Raw genomic sequence first — 14,771 nt, 5'->3', positions numbered from 1 at the left:
GAACAGGTCACTTCGTAGTGTGGCTACAATAAGCACTTTATCCTGCTGTTTGCATGTATTTAAAGGGAACCTGCCACCTGAATTTGGCAGGACAGGTTTGCGGTCATATGGGCGGGGTTTTCGGGTGTTTGATTCACCCCTTCCTTACCCGCTGGCTGCATGCTGGCCGCAATATTGGGTTGAAGTTCATGCTGTGTCCTCCGAAGTACACGCCTGCGCAAGGCAATCTTGCGCAGGTGTGTATTTCGGAGGACACAACATGAACTTCAACCCAATATTGCGGCCAGCATGCAGCCAGCAGGTAAGGAAAGGGTGAATCAAACAACCGAAAATCCCGCCCATATGACCGCAAACCTGCCCCACCAAATTCAGGTGACAGGTTCCCTTTAAATACTGAATTCTAGACTAGAATGATTTTTGTTATTGACATATGCTGGACTAAGTAGACAGAGTGTTATACAGTACAGACCAAAAGTTTGGACACACCTTCTCATTTAAAGATTTTTCTGTATTTTCATTACTATGAAAATTGTACATTCACACTGAAGGCATCAAAACTATGAATTAACACATGTGGAATTATATACTTAACAAAAAAGTGTGAAACAACTGAAAATATGTCTTATATTCTAGATTCTTCAAAGTAGCCACCTTTTGCTTTGATGACTGCTTTGCACACTCTTGGCATTCTCTTGATGAGCTTCAAGAGGTAGTCACCGTGAATGGTCTTCCAACAATCTTGAAGGAGTTCCCAGAGATGCTTAGCACTTGTTGGTCATTTTGCCTTCACTCTGCGGTCCAGCTCACACCAAGCCATCTGTGGAGGCCAGGTCATCTGGTGTAGCACCCCATCACTCTCCTCCTTGGTCAGATGGCCTTTACACAGCCTGGAGGTGTGTTTGGTCATTGTCCTATTGAAAAATAAATGATGGTCCAACTAAACGCAAACCGGATGGAATAGCATGCCGCTGCAAGATGCTGTGGTAGCCATGCTGGTTCAGTATGCCTTCAATTTTGAATAAATTCCCAACAGTGTCACCAGCAAAGCACCTCCACACCATCACACCTCCTCCTCCATGCTTCACGGTGGGAACCAGGTATGTAGAGTCCATCTGTTCACCTTTTCTGCATCGCACAAAGACACGGTGGTTGGAACCAAAGATTTCAAATTTGGACTCAGCAGACCAAAGCACAGATTTCCACTGGTCTAATGTCCATTCCTTGTGTTCTTTAGCCCAAACAAGTCTCTTCTGCTTGTTGCCTGTCCTTAGCAGTGGTTTCCTAGCAGCTATTTTAACATGAAGGCCTGCTGCATAAAGTCTCCTCTTATCCATTGTTGTAGAAATGTGTCTGCTGTTAGAACTCTGTGTGGCATTGACCTGGTCTCTAATCTGATCTGCTGTTAACCTGCGATTTCCGAGGCTGGTGACTTGGATAAACTTATCCTCAGAAGCAGAGGTGATTCTTGGTCTTCCTTTCCTGGGGCGGTCCTCATGTGAGCCAGTTTCTTTGTAACGCTTGATGGTTTTTGCCACTGCACTTGGGGACACTTTCAAAGTTTTCCCAATTTTTCGGACTGACTGACCTTCATTTTTTAAAGTAATGATGGCCACTCGTTTTTCTTTACTTAGCTGCTTTTTTCTTGCCCTAATACAAATTCTAAAAGTCTATTCAGTAGGACTATCAGCTGTGTATCCACCAGACTTCTGCACAACACAACTGATAGTCCCAACCCTATTTATAAGGCAAGAAATCCCACTTATTAAACCTGACAGGGCATACCTGTGACTTGAAAACCATTCCCGGTGACTACCTCTTGAAGCTCATCAAGAGAATACCAAGAGTGTGCAAAGCAGTCATCAAAGCAAAAGGTGGCTACTTTGAAGAACCTAGAATATAACATATAATTTCAGTTGTTTCACACTTTTTTATTAAGTATATAATTCCACATGTGTTAATTCATAGTTTTGATGCCTTCAGTGTGAATGTACAATTTTCACAGTCATGAAAATACAGAAAAATCTTTAAATGAGAAGGTGAGAAGGTGTGTCCAAACTTTTGGTCTGTACTGTATATTTAATTCTAGGATGTGTTTTGTTTTCTTGTAACACGATTATGAGATGATTTACAGAAATATGTATTTTTCTCATATATATATATATATATATATATATATATATATAGTGTTTCTATTTTCATATCACAAAGAGTTTGAGAAAGACTTGTATTGTAAAGTCACATTTTGTGGATTGCCTATAAATAAATTATTCATCTGATTGCAAATTTGGAGTGCCGAGTACCTTAAATTACTAGCTATACGGAACCCTTACTCGAGCGCCACATTGTGAGAGTGCCGTAAATCCTTTTTTGTATCTTATACCAAGTTGTCAGGTTAGTAGATTTTCCAAATCTTAGTAGAGATACAAAAGGCTGGGGGTTATTGGTGCATTATCTGGTATGAACCCAGCCTGGACCAATTAACGAGAGGTACACCTTGTTTATATGCTGTTGTTTAAAAAAAAAATCTGTTTTGAAATCTGGTATTTTAATATAGATTTATTAACTGTTATATTTTATTATTCCCTTTTATTGCTGCATCTATTGAAACAAAGTGGGCACTTGATAGTATATTCAGCTGCTTGATTTGTTACCCAAATAATAGGTTTTGTAAATTTAAGTGAACATATAAAAACTTGTTGCTGAGCTTGTAATCCTTTTATCATCAAAAAATACATAAAAGAATGTTGAAAAGATAAAAAGAGATGTTGGTAAAATGCTGCTGGCCTAAAGTATAAATCTAATAAATGTCATTAACTATTTTGTCTAGTATCTGTCACGGGGTTACCACGACAGAGAGGAGCCAAAAGTCTTCAGCATCTGATTGCTCCTACTCCTGCGCTGAAAAGAAGCACTTCACCTTTTTAAACAGTGTAAATTTCTTTTGGCAGTACAGGAGTTAATCGGCCATGTCGGAACCTCTTGGAGTCTGGGCTCTCAGCTGAGCACGATTAGCCACTCCTATCCCCTATATAATCTGAGTCCTGACTGACACACATCGTCAGAGCTAGCTTATGCTGCATAGCTGGGAGGATAGTTGTTTGGTGGTTATATGAGAAGACATTTGGTGGATTTATCAGTGACTGTTGCTTGGGTTAGCAAGTGTGATAATTCCCTTTCCTTCTCCTACTTTGCTTTTTCCCCATCCTCCACTCCCCGATGCATTCCTCTATTATATGTGAGTGAATATTTGTATGCCTGGTAATTTTTGGTTACCCTAGTTTGTGTTGCCTTGTTCCTCTGGTTGATGTAGTGCGGTGCACTGCTGCTCCCTTCTTCCCTGGGTGGGGGAAGGGAATAGACAGAGAGCAGATTCAGGAGATAAGGCAAGATACGTGGCCCCAGTAACTTCACCTTCAGAAGTAACCCGGGGAACAGAGCGAGCTAGGGTGCCCTCTAGCGTTACGGAAAGGGAAGGAGCCCCTGGTCCCGGGTCACCCAGCAACTGAGTATCAATATCTGATTAAGGAGCATACAAATTTAAAGTTTGAAAATTACAAATCTTTCTAAGTTATTTTCAGGTGTTTTAAAAAATAAACACTAAATATTTTAATCTAAAATTACCAGAAACATAAAGTACAATGTGTCACAGAAAAAAAAAAAACAGAATCACTGGAATCAGAAGAAGCATCCAAAGGTATCTCCACAAAGTGACATGTCAGATTTGAAAAAACTGGACCTGGTCAGAAACTCAAAACTGGCTGTGGAAGTGGTTAAATCAGAGTATTTGGGGCACTAACTACTGTAGTCAAAAACTGTGACTATAAACAATAACACATCTACTGAAATGATCAAACTCAGTAGCGTAGCTACCGAGGGGGCACAGGGGGCCATCGCCCCGGGCCCCACACTCTGAGGGGCCCACCCAGAGCTACACTACTGTAACTGTATCGGCGTGTGCAGCATGCCGATACAGTTACATTCTGCGAAAGAGCAATGAGTTTCGCTCCCCCTGCAATGCCGCCCGGCCACTATGGGGCCTCTGAGCAGGATAGGGGGGCCCGGCACCAGCAGTGGGCCCCCTGCCCGTTATCGCAGGTTCAGCTGTATCGGCTAGATGCCATACAGCTGACCATAATGCTGAGAGAGGGAGCGTTACGCTCTCTCTCCCATCATCCCACTCTCAACGTCTGATGTCACCGATTGGAGGTCTGGAGGTGTGCGGGCGCTCAGAGCAGAGGAGGAACCAGGAAGAAGAGAGGTGCCTATTTATTTTTTTTATGGGGACTGCCTTATACTACAGAATCTGCATATGGGGGGATTCCTTATACTACAGAGTCTGCCTATGGGGGGGCTTCCTTATACTACAGAGTCTGTCTATGGGGGCTGCCTTACACTATAAAGTCTGCCCATGAGGGCTGCCTTGTGCTATAGAGTCTGCCTATGGGGGGCTGCCTTGAAAGGGAATTCCCCTTTTATAAAGCAAACGCGAAACGCGCGTCATTGGGTGGACTTGGTTCCTCGGCATCTTCTCAATTCCATCACGGTAAGCAATTGAGCTGTTAAGAACACTATCTTTCTTTCCTGTGTGGGAGCAATGTCACTATGGCAGTCCTAGGGAACTCTTTATAACAGGTTCTTTTTCTCAGACATGTGTGTCAGCATAATGGGACTACATTGATGTCCAAGACTGGTTATAATTATATATGGCACGCTCGCTCATACCTAGTGCAAATTTATAGTTGGATTCTATTTACATTTTTACAGGAGTGGGTATTTCATATATCACCCAGTTTATAGATACATTTTGCATTTCTCATCTCATTTTTGGTACATATATCCACACTCTAGATATACACATTCCCATATACTGTTCACACACAGTGATTATTCTCACCTCGTACATTTCACAGTTGTGACACTGAGTCTCTACTCACGGGCAAGCCATGAGAAAGGGTAGTCAACGGATCCAGGGTCACATACCAAGAAAGCTTGACATTGAGGAGTAAGATAAAGGCGTAGTCAGGTCACAGACCCAAGTCGGAATTCCCGGAAGGTAGCGGATCAAGAACACAAAGAGGCTAAGCAAATGGATGGTCACAGGCAAGATCCAAGCTCGGGCAACAAAAAAATCAGAAACAGAGCACTGGAAAACAAAGCATACACCCACTACTCCAAGCTAAAGCTATGACTGGCAATAATCAGACACTGTCAGCAAGCTAAATTGTCATGTAATTTCTCAGAACGGGAGACACCTGGAAGAAACCCACTCACAATACTGACAGCTCAACACATCCTTGCCCTATATTGGACAGTTGAGCTGTCACAATACAGTCAGCTCAACATGCCCCTGACCCAAATTAGATGGCTGAGCTGTCCCTCACAATACTAACAGCTCAGCATGACCCTGACTCTATAGAGCAGCTGAGTTTTCTCTCACTGCATCTAGGACACAGTGAATGGTGGAATTATGACAGTTCCTCTTCTACGGAGACAACACCCAAGCTACAGGTTTCCCAGGAATCTTAAGATGGAAGGCACTGACCAAACGATTGGCCTTTACACAACGCATCGGAACCCAGGATCTCTCCTCTGGTCTGTATCACCTCCAATGAACAAGATATTGGAGGGAAGTTCAGACCCTCTGAGAATCCACTATTCTCTGCACCTCATACTCCAAACTTCCATTGGCAGAAATTGCAGCAGGCAGAGATGAGGGAGACAACAAATTGATCAACTCTTTTAACAGGGATCTGTGGAAAACATTCAAAGTGCCAAAAGACAGAGGAAGCTTTAATCTAAATGCCACCAGATTGACTCCATCCAGAATGTCGTAAAGGCCAATATATTTAAGACCCAACTTTGCTGATGGTACTTTCAGCTTAATATTTTTGACAACCAAACCCTACTTTGAAGACAGGGCTCAACGAACGTTTCTTATCACCACAGAATATAATGCAGTTCCCCCATAAAGTATACTGTAGCCCCCTCATATAGTATGATGTAGCCCCCCATAATATAATGTAGTCTCCTGAGAGAATAATGCAGCCCCACCACAGAATATAATGCAGCCCCCCATAGAGTATACTGTAACCCCTCATATAGTATGATGTAGCCCCCCATGATATAATGTAGTACCCTGAGTATAATGCAGTCCCCCCATAGAATATAATGTAGCCCCCCAGGGCCGTATTTAGAGTTTCTGCTGCCCTAGGCACTTTTAGTGCTGCCTTCCCCTTTGGTGAGTATGACACTATCAGCATAGACTTTGGCTAGAATCACTGATGTGAAAGTCACCTTTTGCAGCAGATCTGGCAGTTTTTCTGCATCTGCTGCGTAACGGATCACTTACAGCAACACTGCATTTGGCCTCATTCATTCCCTATGGGATTTGCGGCACTTGCCGTGATCTGGCAAATGCGGTAACATACCTCCCAACTTTTGAAGAAGGGAAGGAGGTATAAAGTTTGCGGCGCGTGTATTTTAGGCAAATTTTAGGCCACGCCTCTGACCATACCCATTTCACAACTAGTCACACCCATATCCACGTCCCAACCACAGCCATTTAACACTGCTGATCACACTGTTTTATATACAATAATTATAAACAAAAAAAAATGGCCACACATAATAGCCACACATGATGCTCAATACTGTATAATGGCCACCACACGATGCTCCATACTGTATAATGGCCACACACAGTTCTCCATACTGTATAATGGCCACACATGATGCTCAATACTGTATAATGGCCACACATGATGCTCCATAGTGTATAATGGCCACACATGATGCTCCATAATGTATAATGGTCACACAGTGCTCCATACTGTATAATGGCCACACATAGCGCTCCATACTGTATAATGGCCACACACAGTTCTCCATACTGTATAATGGCCACACATGATGCTCAATACTGTATAATGGCCACACATGATGCTCCATAGTGTATAATGGCCACACATGATGCTCCATAATGTATAATGGTCACACAGTGCTCCATACTGTATAATGGCCACACATAGCGCTCCATACTGTATAATGGCCACACATAGTGCTCCATGCTGTATAACGGCCACACACAGTTCTCCATAGTGTATAATGATCCCACATGATGCTCAATACTGTATAATGGCCACAAATGATGCTCCATAGTGTATAATGGCCACACATGATGCTCCATAATGTATAATGGCCACACACAGTGCTCCATACTGTATAATGGCCACACATAGTGCTCCATACTGTATAACGGCCACACACAGTTCTCCATACTGTATAATGATCCCACATGATGCTCAATACTGTATAATGGCCACAAATGATGCTCCATACTGTATAACGGCCACACATGATGCTCCATACTGTATAACGGCCACACATGATGCTCCATACTGTATAATGTCCATTGGCCACACATGATGCTCCATACTGTATAACGGCCACACATGATGCTCAATACTGTATAATGGCCACACACAGTTCTCCATACTGTATAATTATCCCACATGATGCTCAATACTGTATAATGACCCCCCTCCTGTATGCATGGCTCATATCCCCCCTCCTGTATGCATGGCTCATATTCCCCCTCTTGTATGCATGGCTCATATTCCCCCCCTGAATGCACGGCTCATATTACCACCTGGAGGCTTATCTCTCCACCCCCCCCCGCTCCCGCTCCTGACCTGCTCCCTTCATGCATGGTGCGCCAGCTTATGTCCTCCTTCATCCCCCCATCCCCCAGTCCCTCTGTCCCTTATACTCACCTTACCCATCCCTGATGCTCACCTGACCTGTCCCACACACCGCACGGCCGCGCCGACATCCCTCTGGCACTGTCCCGACTCCCGGCGCAGGACCTTCTTCCTGTTTGAGCGGTCATGTAATACCGCTCATTAAAGTCATGAATATGCGCATATTCATGACCTTAATGAGCGGTACCACGTGACCGCTCATTCAGGAGAAGCTGCAGATGCCGAAACCAGGCATCACTGGAGCAGGGTGAGTATCGTCTTCAAGGAGGGTGGGAGGGAGGCGGGGGTACCCTGGAGCGGCGGGGGCCCACACAGCAGGTGTCAGTTCCTGGGCCCACCGGAGAATCCTCTGGTTCTCCGGTGGGCCAGTCCAAGCCTGGCCGCAAAATAATGTCATTACATTGCGACACTGACATGTACTACAAAACAGAATTGAAGAGGAGACATTGGCTATGGTGGAAGCAAAGGCTAGATTATGTGAGTATTAGTTTTTATTTATTTATTTTGTGGGCTATGGTAGGGCCTGTGAAGTGGACAATCATACTATTTGAAAAGCTGTGGGGATCAATAAACTATACAGTATATAGTAGACAATAAAGGAGTGGTTCTGCAGGTGGGGACCACAGACCACATCTCAATACCAATGGTTTCTGGATGATGTTTTGGTCACTTTTGAATGTTGGTTGTGCTTTCACACTCGTGGTAGCATGAGACTGACTCTACAACCCACACAAGTGGCTCAGGTAGTGCAGCTCATCCAGGATGGCACATCAATGTGAGCTGTGGCAAGAAGCTTTGCTCTGTCTGTCAGCGTAGTGGCCAGGAGACTGGCCTGTACACCAGGAGATGTGGAGGGGCCATAGGAGGGCAACAACCCAGCAGCAGGACCACTACCTCAGCCTTTGTGCAAGGAGGAACAGGAGAAGCGCTGCCAGAGCCCTGCAAAATGACCTCCAGCAGTCCTCAAATGTGCATGTGTCTGCACAAATGGTTAGAAACCGACTCCATGAGGATGGTCTGAATGCCCGGTGTCCACAAATGGGGGTTGTGCTCACAGCCCAACACCGTGCAGAATGCTTGCCATTTGCCACAGAACACCAGGATTGGCAAATTCGCCACTGGCGCCCTGTGCTCTTCGCAGATGGAAGCAGGTTCACACTGAGCACATGTGACAGATATGACAGAGTCTGGAGACACCATGGAGAGTGATCTGCAGCCTGCAACATCCTTCAGCATGACTGTTTTGGCAGTGGGTCAGTAATGGCGTGGGGTGGCATTTCTTTGGAGGGCTGCACAGCCCTCCATGTTCTCGCCAGAGGTAGCCTGACTGCCATTAGGTACCCCCCCCTCCCCCGTATACGCTGGGGTGTCAGGTTTTTCAGGCTCTGCCAGGCCCGTGGTGCTCCACAGGGAAAGAGCTCCTCATAAGCCTCCTGCTAGGTCTGACTCCCAGACCAGACTGACACACCCAAACTCTCTTGCAGGGTTTTTTTTTCTATCCTCCAGACTCTATGGCCATGGGCCACTATAAGATCTGGGCTGGAGGAAACGGACCGGCCCCACTACCTTCCTGCAGTCCGTTTCAAAAATAAAAGCCCATACCAGGTTTTCCTGAATAATTTCTGGGTCAAATAACTTGATCCAGTTCACACTCACTTTTATTCTTCCCTGTGTCTCACAGGCAAACCTGCTGTGAGCACAGGGCACTCCAGCGGATCTAATATGCTTCTAAGCACATCCTGGGGGATACATAGCGACCCTCGCATATGACACCGGTCACTGCCTTACATACCCTCCCCCCCTCTGTTCAGACTTGTGGGGTTGAACATTTGTCAGCATACATGGTGCCCGTGACAGGGCATCGGCATTTCCCTGTGACTTCCCAGCCCGATGTTCCACAGAGAAGCTGAAGTTTTGTAAGGACAAGAACCATCTGGTGACTCGGGCATTCCTCTCTTTTGCATTTCTCATCCAGACAAGGGGTGAATGGTCCGTTACCAACCGAAACTGACGCCCGAGCAAATAGTAGCGTAGAGACTCCTAGGCCCATTTAATCGCCAAGCACTCCTTCTCCACTACGCTATAATTTTTCTCTGCCGGGGTCAGTTTCCTGCTTAAATAGGTGACTGGATGCTCATCCCCGTTCACCTCTTGCGACAGCACCGCACCTAAGCCTACCTCTGAAGCATCGGTTTGCACAAAAAAGGTTTTCTTGAAGTCAGGGCTGATGAGGACCGGCTGTCCACACAACGCCGACTTCAGGGACTGGAAAGCTTCCTCTGCTTGAGGATTCCACTTGACCATCACCGTTTTCTTCCCTTTTAACAGGTCCGTTAGGGAAGCCGATTTACCAGCAAAATTGGGTATAAATCGACGGTAATACCCAATGATGCCAAGGAATGCCCTCACTTGTTTGGAACTTAAGGGCTTGGGCCAGTTTTGAATGGCCTCAATTTTGTTCACTTGAGGTTTGATAACCCCCCGGCCGATCACATATCCCAAGTACCGGGCTTCCGTGAGACCTATCGCGCATTTCTTTGGGTTTGCTGTTAACCCTGCGGCTCTAGGAGACTCCAGCACTGCTTGTACCTGGGTCAGATGGGTATCCCAGTCGGTACTAAAGATGACTATGTCATCCAAATAGGCTGATGCGTAATCTCTATGTGGCGCTAATACAATGTCCATCAGCCTCTGGAATGTGGCCGGAGCCCCATGTAACCCAAAAGGTAAGACAACGTATTGATAGAGACCCTCTGGGGTTATAAAAGCAGTCTTTTCTTTAGCTGACTCTGTTAAGGGAACCTGCCAGTAACCTTTCGTGAGATCCAGCGTGGTGAAGTACTGGGCCTTCCCCAGTCTCTCAATTAGCTCGTCCACCCGTGGCATGGGGTACAGGTCAAATTTTGACACTTCATTTAACTTCCTAAAGTCATTACAGAAGCGTAATGACCCATCAGGTTTTGGTATTAGTATAATGGGGCTAGCCCACTCACTTCGGGACTCCTCAATGACTCCCAACTGAAGCATTTGCTTTACCTCGGCCACGATGGCTTGCCTTCGGGCTTCTGGCACTCTGTACGGTTTCATCCGCACCTTTACCCGGGGCTCAGTGACAATGTCATGCTGAATCACTGAGGTTCACCCTGGCAGCTCTGAGAATACATCCATATTCTGCTGTACCAAAGCTCGAGCCTCCCGCCGCTGCTGTTTTGTGAGGGCATCATTGACTTTTACCTCACACCCGGCTGTGTCCTTGGCCAGGGCCAGAGGGACCTCCGATTGTATGACCGTAGTTGCATCTGTGACCAAACATTCTCGGTCCTTCCAGGCCTTTAGCAGGTTTACATGATACAACTGCTCGGGTTTTCTTTTCCCGGGTTGGTACACTTTGTAATTCACTTCCCCCACCTTCCCCCGTATCTCATAAGGCCCTTGCTACTTGGCCATGAGTTTACTCTCTGGGGTGGGTACTAGTACCAACACCCGGTCTCCTTCTTTAAAGGTCCTGACCGTGGCCCTTTTATTATATGTACGTCTCTGAGCAGCCTGGGCATCCAACAGATGCTCCTTTACTATGGGTTGCACGACTGCAATCCGATCCTGCATACTTGCCACATACTCGATGACGCTCTTATGTGGAGTGGGCTCCTGTTCCCACGTCTTTTTGGCTACATCCAGCAGTCCCCTCGGGTGCCTGCCATACAATAGCTCAAATGGGGAGAACCCTGTGGACGCCTGTGGTACCTCGCGTATGGCGAACATTAAATATGGCAATAACATATCCCAATCCTTCCCATCATTGGCGACCACCTTTTTGAGCATGGCCTTGAGGGTCTTATTAAACCTCTCGACCAACCCATCGGTTTGTGGATGGTACACTGACGTACGCAACTGTTTAATTTGGAGCAATTTACATAGCTCCCTAGTCACTTTAGACATAAAAGGGGTTCCCTGATCTGTAAGGATCTCCTTGGGAAGCCCAAGGCGACAAAACATGGCAAACAGTTCACGGGCTATTAGTTTAGCCGAAGTGTGCCGGAGCGGTATCGCCTCTGGATACCGGGTAGCGTAGTCTACGACAACTAATATGTGCTGGTGGCCCCGGGCGGATTTTATTATCGGTCCCACCAGATCCATCGCTATCCGCTCAAAGGGTACTTCTATGATGGGCAGAGGCACTAATGGACTCCGGTAGTCCGTGGTGGGTGAGGTTAGTTGACACTCAGGACATGTGTCACAGTACTTTGTAACCTCAGCGTAGACACCAGGCCAAAAAAACCTCTGTAATATGCGCTCTAACATCTTTTTGGCCCCCAACATGTGAGTGTGAGCCATGTCGAGCACCGCCCGACGATAGGGTTGGGGCACTACCAGTTGTTCCACCACCTCATCCCGAATTTTATCAACCCTGTACAGTAACTCCTGGTTGACCGTCATCCAGGGAAACTCCTTTTCTGCACCAGGTTGTTGTGCCACCCCATTCACCTCGATTACTCTTTCCCTTGCCCGGGTCAGAGTGGGATCCTGGAGCTAGGCAGTCCCAAACTTACCAGGTGACACCTCCAGCTCAGGAATTGGTGGATTCTCTTCCACTTCTCATGCCAATACCTCTAGGGGAAACCTATCGGGATTACACACTGTCCCTATCGTGGCGACCCCTACGGCAGGTGTCCCTGACTCGGGATCTTCGGGTTCCGCACCGGGAATGCTTTTTACCCTGAGAGGGTTAACTCTGGTCTCCCAGAGGGACCAGAACAACGGCAAGTCTCTACCCATCACAGTCCCATACGGAAGAGTCTTTACCACTCCCACCACATGTTTTATCTCTCAACATGGGGTGGAGAACGTGACCTCCGCAGTCGGGTACTCTCGAAGGTCCCCATGTATGCACACTACCCCCACCTTTCGTCCATTAGGACTGTCCCCAGCAACCAGGGACCCGTGTACCAGGGTCACCAAGCTCCCCGAGTCCAAGAGAGCATCTGTCTGGTACCCGTTAACGAGCACTCTGCACAGCTGAGGTTCGGTACCAGCAGGGTCTGTAGTGGCAATGCAGACTGGCTGGGCATGCATAGACACGCGGAGGGTATACCCGCAGTCCATGGGTTCTGTTGTTAGGGGGCAATTAGCAACCACATGTCCAGGTTCTTGGCACCGCCAACACGTAATGACTGTGGCACGAGGTAACCTTGGAGCCAGTTTAGGGGACACAGGTCTGTGGTCACTCTCTTTCCGAGAAAACCCCTCAGCACGGACTCGGTCCGGTCTTGTCCCAGTGGAGGGCCGTGGACTTTTCTCAGACTCCTGAGCTGGCGGAGCCTTACGTGACAGCCGAAGCGGAGCAGTGTCCCGTGTAAAGTCCTGGGTGGCCTTATATCGCTCTATCAGACCTACAACCTGGTCTAGGGTACCCGGGTCACCTTGACCCACCCAACGCTGTATGGCTGCTGGCAGATCCCTTACCAGTCGGTCGACCACCACCCTCTCCACTATCTGACTTGTGGTTAAAGTCTCAGGTTGGAGCCACCGTTTTACAAGCTGCAGTAAGTCAAAAATCTGAGACCGGGCAGGCTGGGCTTCCACAAAAGTTCAAGAAAACACCCGTTGAGCTCTCACATAAGTATTAACCCCCAGTCGGGCAAGGATCTCACCTTTTAGCTTGGAATAGTCCTGGGCATCCTCCCGACTGAGGTCAAAGTAGGCCTTTAGCGCATCACCCCTCAAGAACGGAGCCACAACTTCAGCCCACTGTGCTGCTGGCAGATTCTCCCGCTCTGCCGTGCGCTCATAGATGGTGAGGAAAGCTTCCACGTCATCTTCCGGACTCAATTTCCTTAAAGCGGAGCGGACCTTGTCTCGGGCATCGCGACGTTCCGGGGTCGGTGCTGGAGGTGCCTCACGCAGAGCTGTAATTTGCTGCAGCAACAGGTTATTCGTTTGATGCTGTTGTTGCTGTGTGAGGACCAGCTGCCTCAGGATCTCCTCCATTTTGTCTGTAGGCCTGAGTTGTAATGTAGCAGGCTTAATAACAGACATGCAAATGATGTTGGGGTATGCCTTAATTCACACTGCTCCGCATTCTCCAACCATATGTGATGTAGCGATGTCCTTGCTGTGCAGTGAATAGGCAGTGACCCATATAAAGTTCAAATAAAGTCTTGTTTATTTCACAGAATACTCACAAACCGAAAACATAAGCAACAAGTCCTTCAGTATGCAGCCGGGAAAAAAATAACAACAGTCCACAATCCGCTGCTGTGAGCGTATTACACCCCACACCCCCCCGTATACGCTGGGGTGTCAGGCTTTTCAGGCTCTGCCAGGTCCGTGTTGCTCCACACGGAAGGAGCTCCTCATAAGCCTCCTGCTAGGTCTGACTCCCAGACCAGACTGACACACCCAAACTCTCTTGCAGGTTTTTTTTTCTATCCTCCAGATTCTATGGCCATGGGCCACTATAAGATCTAGGCTGGAGGAAACGGACCGGCCCCACTACCTTCCTACAGTCCGTTTCAAAAATAAAAGCCCATACCGGGTTTTCCTGAATAATTTCTGGGTCAAATAACTTGATCCAGTTCACACTCACTTTTATTCTTCCCTGTGTCTCACAGGCAACCTGCTGTGAGCACAGGGCACTCCAGCGGATCTAATATGCTTCTAAGCACATCCTGGGGGATACATAGCGACCCTCGCATATGACACCGGTCACTGCCTTACACCCTATAGGACCCTATATAAACTACTCAAAAAAATAAAGGGAACACTAAAATCCCACTTCCCAGATATCACTGAATGAAATATTCCAGTTGTAAATCTTTATTCATTATATAGTGGAATGCGTTGAGAATAGTGATGGGTGAATATACTCATTACTCGAGATTTCCTGAGCACGCTCGGGTGACCTCCGAGTATTTTTTAGTGCCACTCCATCGTAGGGTATCAGCCTAGTCTCAGTGCAGGGTCAGTTTTTCCCCTTCTATCCTAGTTCTGTGTTGCAGTTCTGTAACAGAT

Source organism: Ranitomeya imitator, chromosome 2, assembly GCF_032444005.1.
Source record: "Ranitomeya imitator isolate aRanImi1 chromosome 2, aRanImi1.pri, whole genome shotgun sequence".
In the NCBI taxonomy this organism is placed as follows: domain Eukaryota; kingdom Metazoa; phylum Chordata; class Amphibia; order Anura; family Dendrobatidae; genus Ranitomeya; species Ranitomeya imitator.
This window is presented reverse-complemented; position numbering follows the sequence as displayed.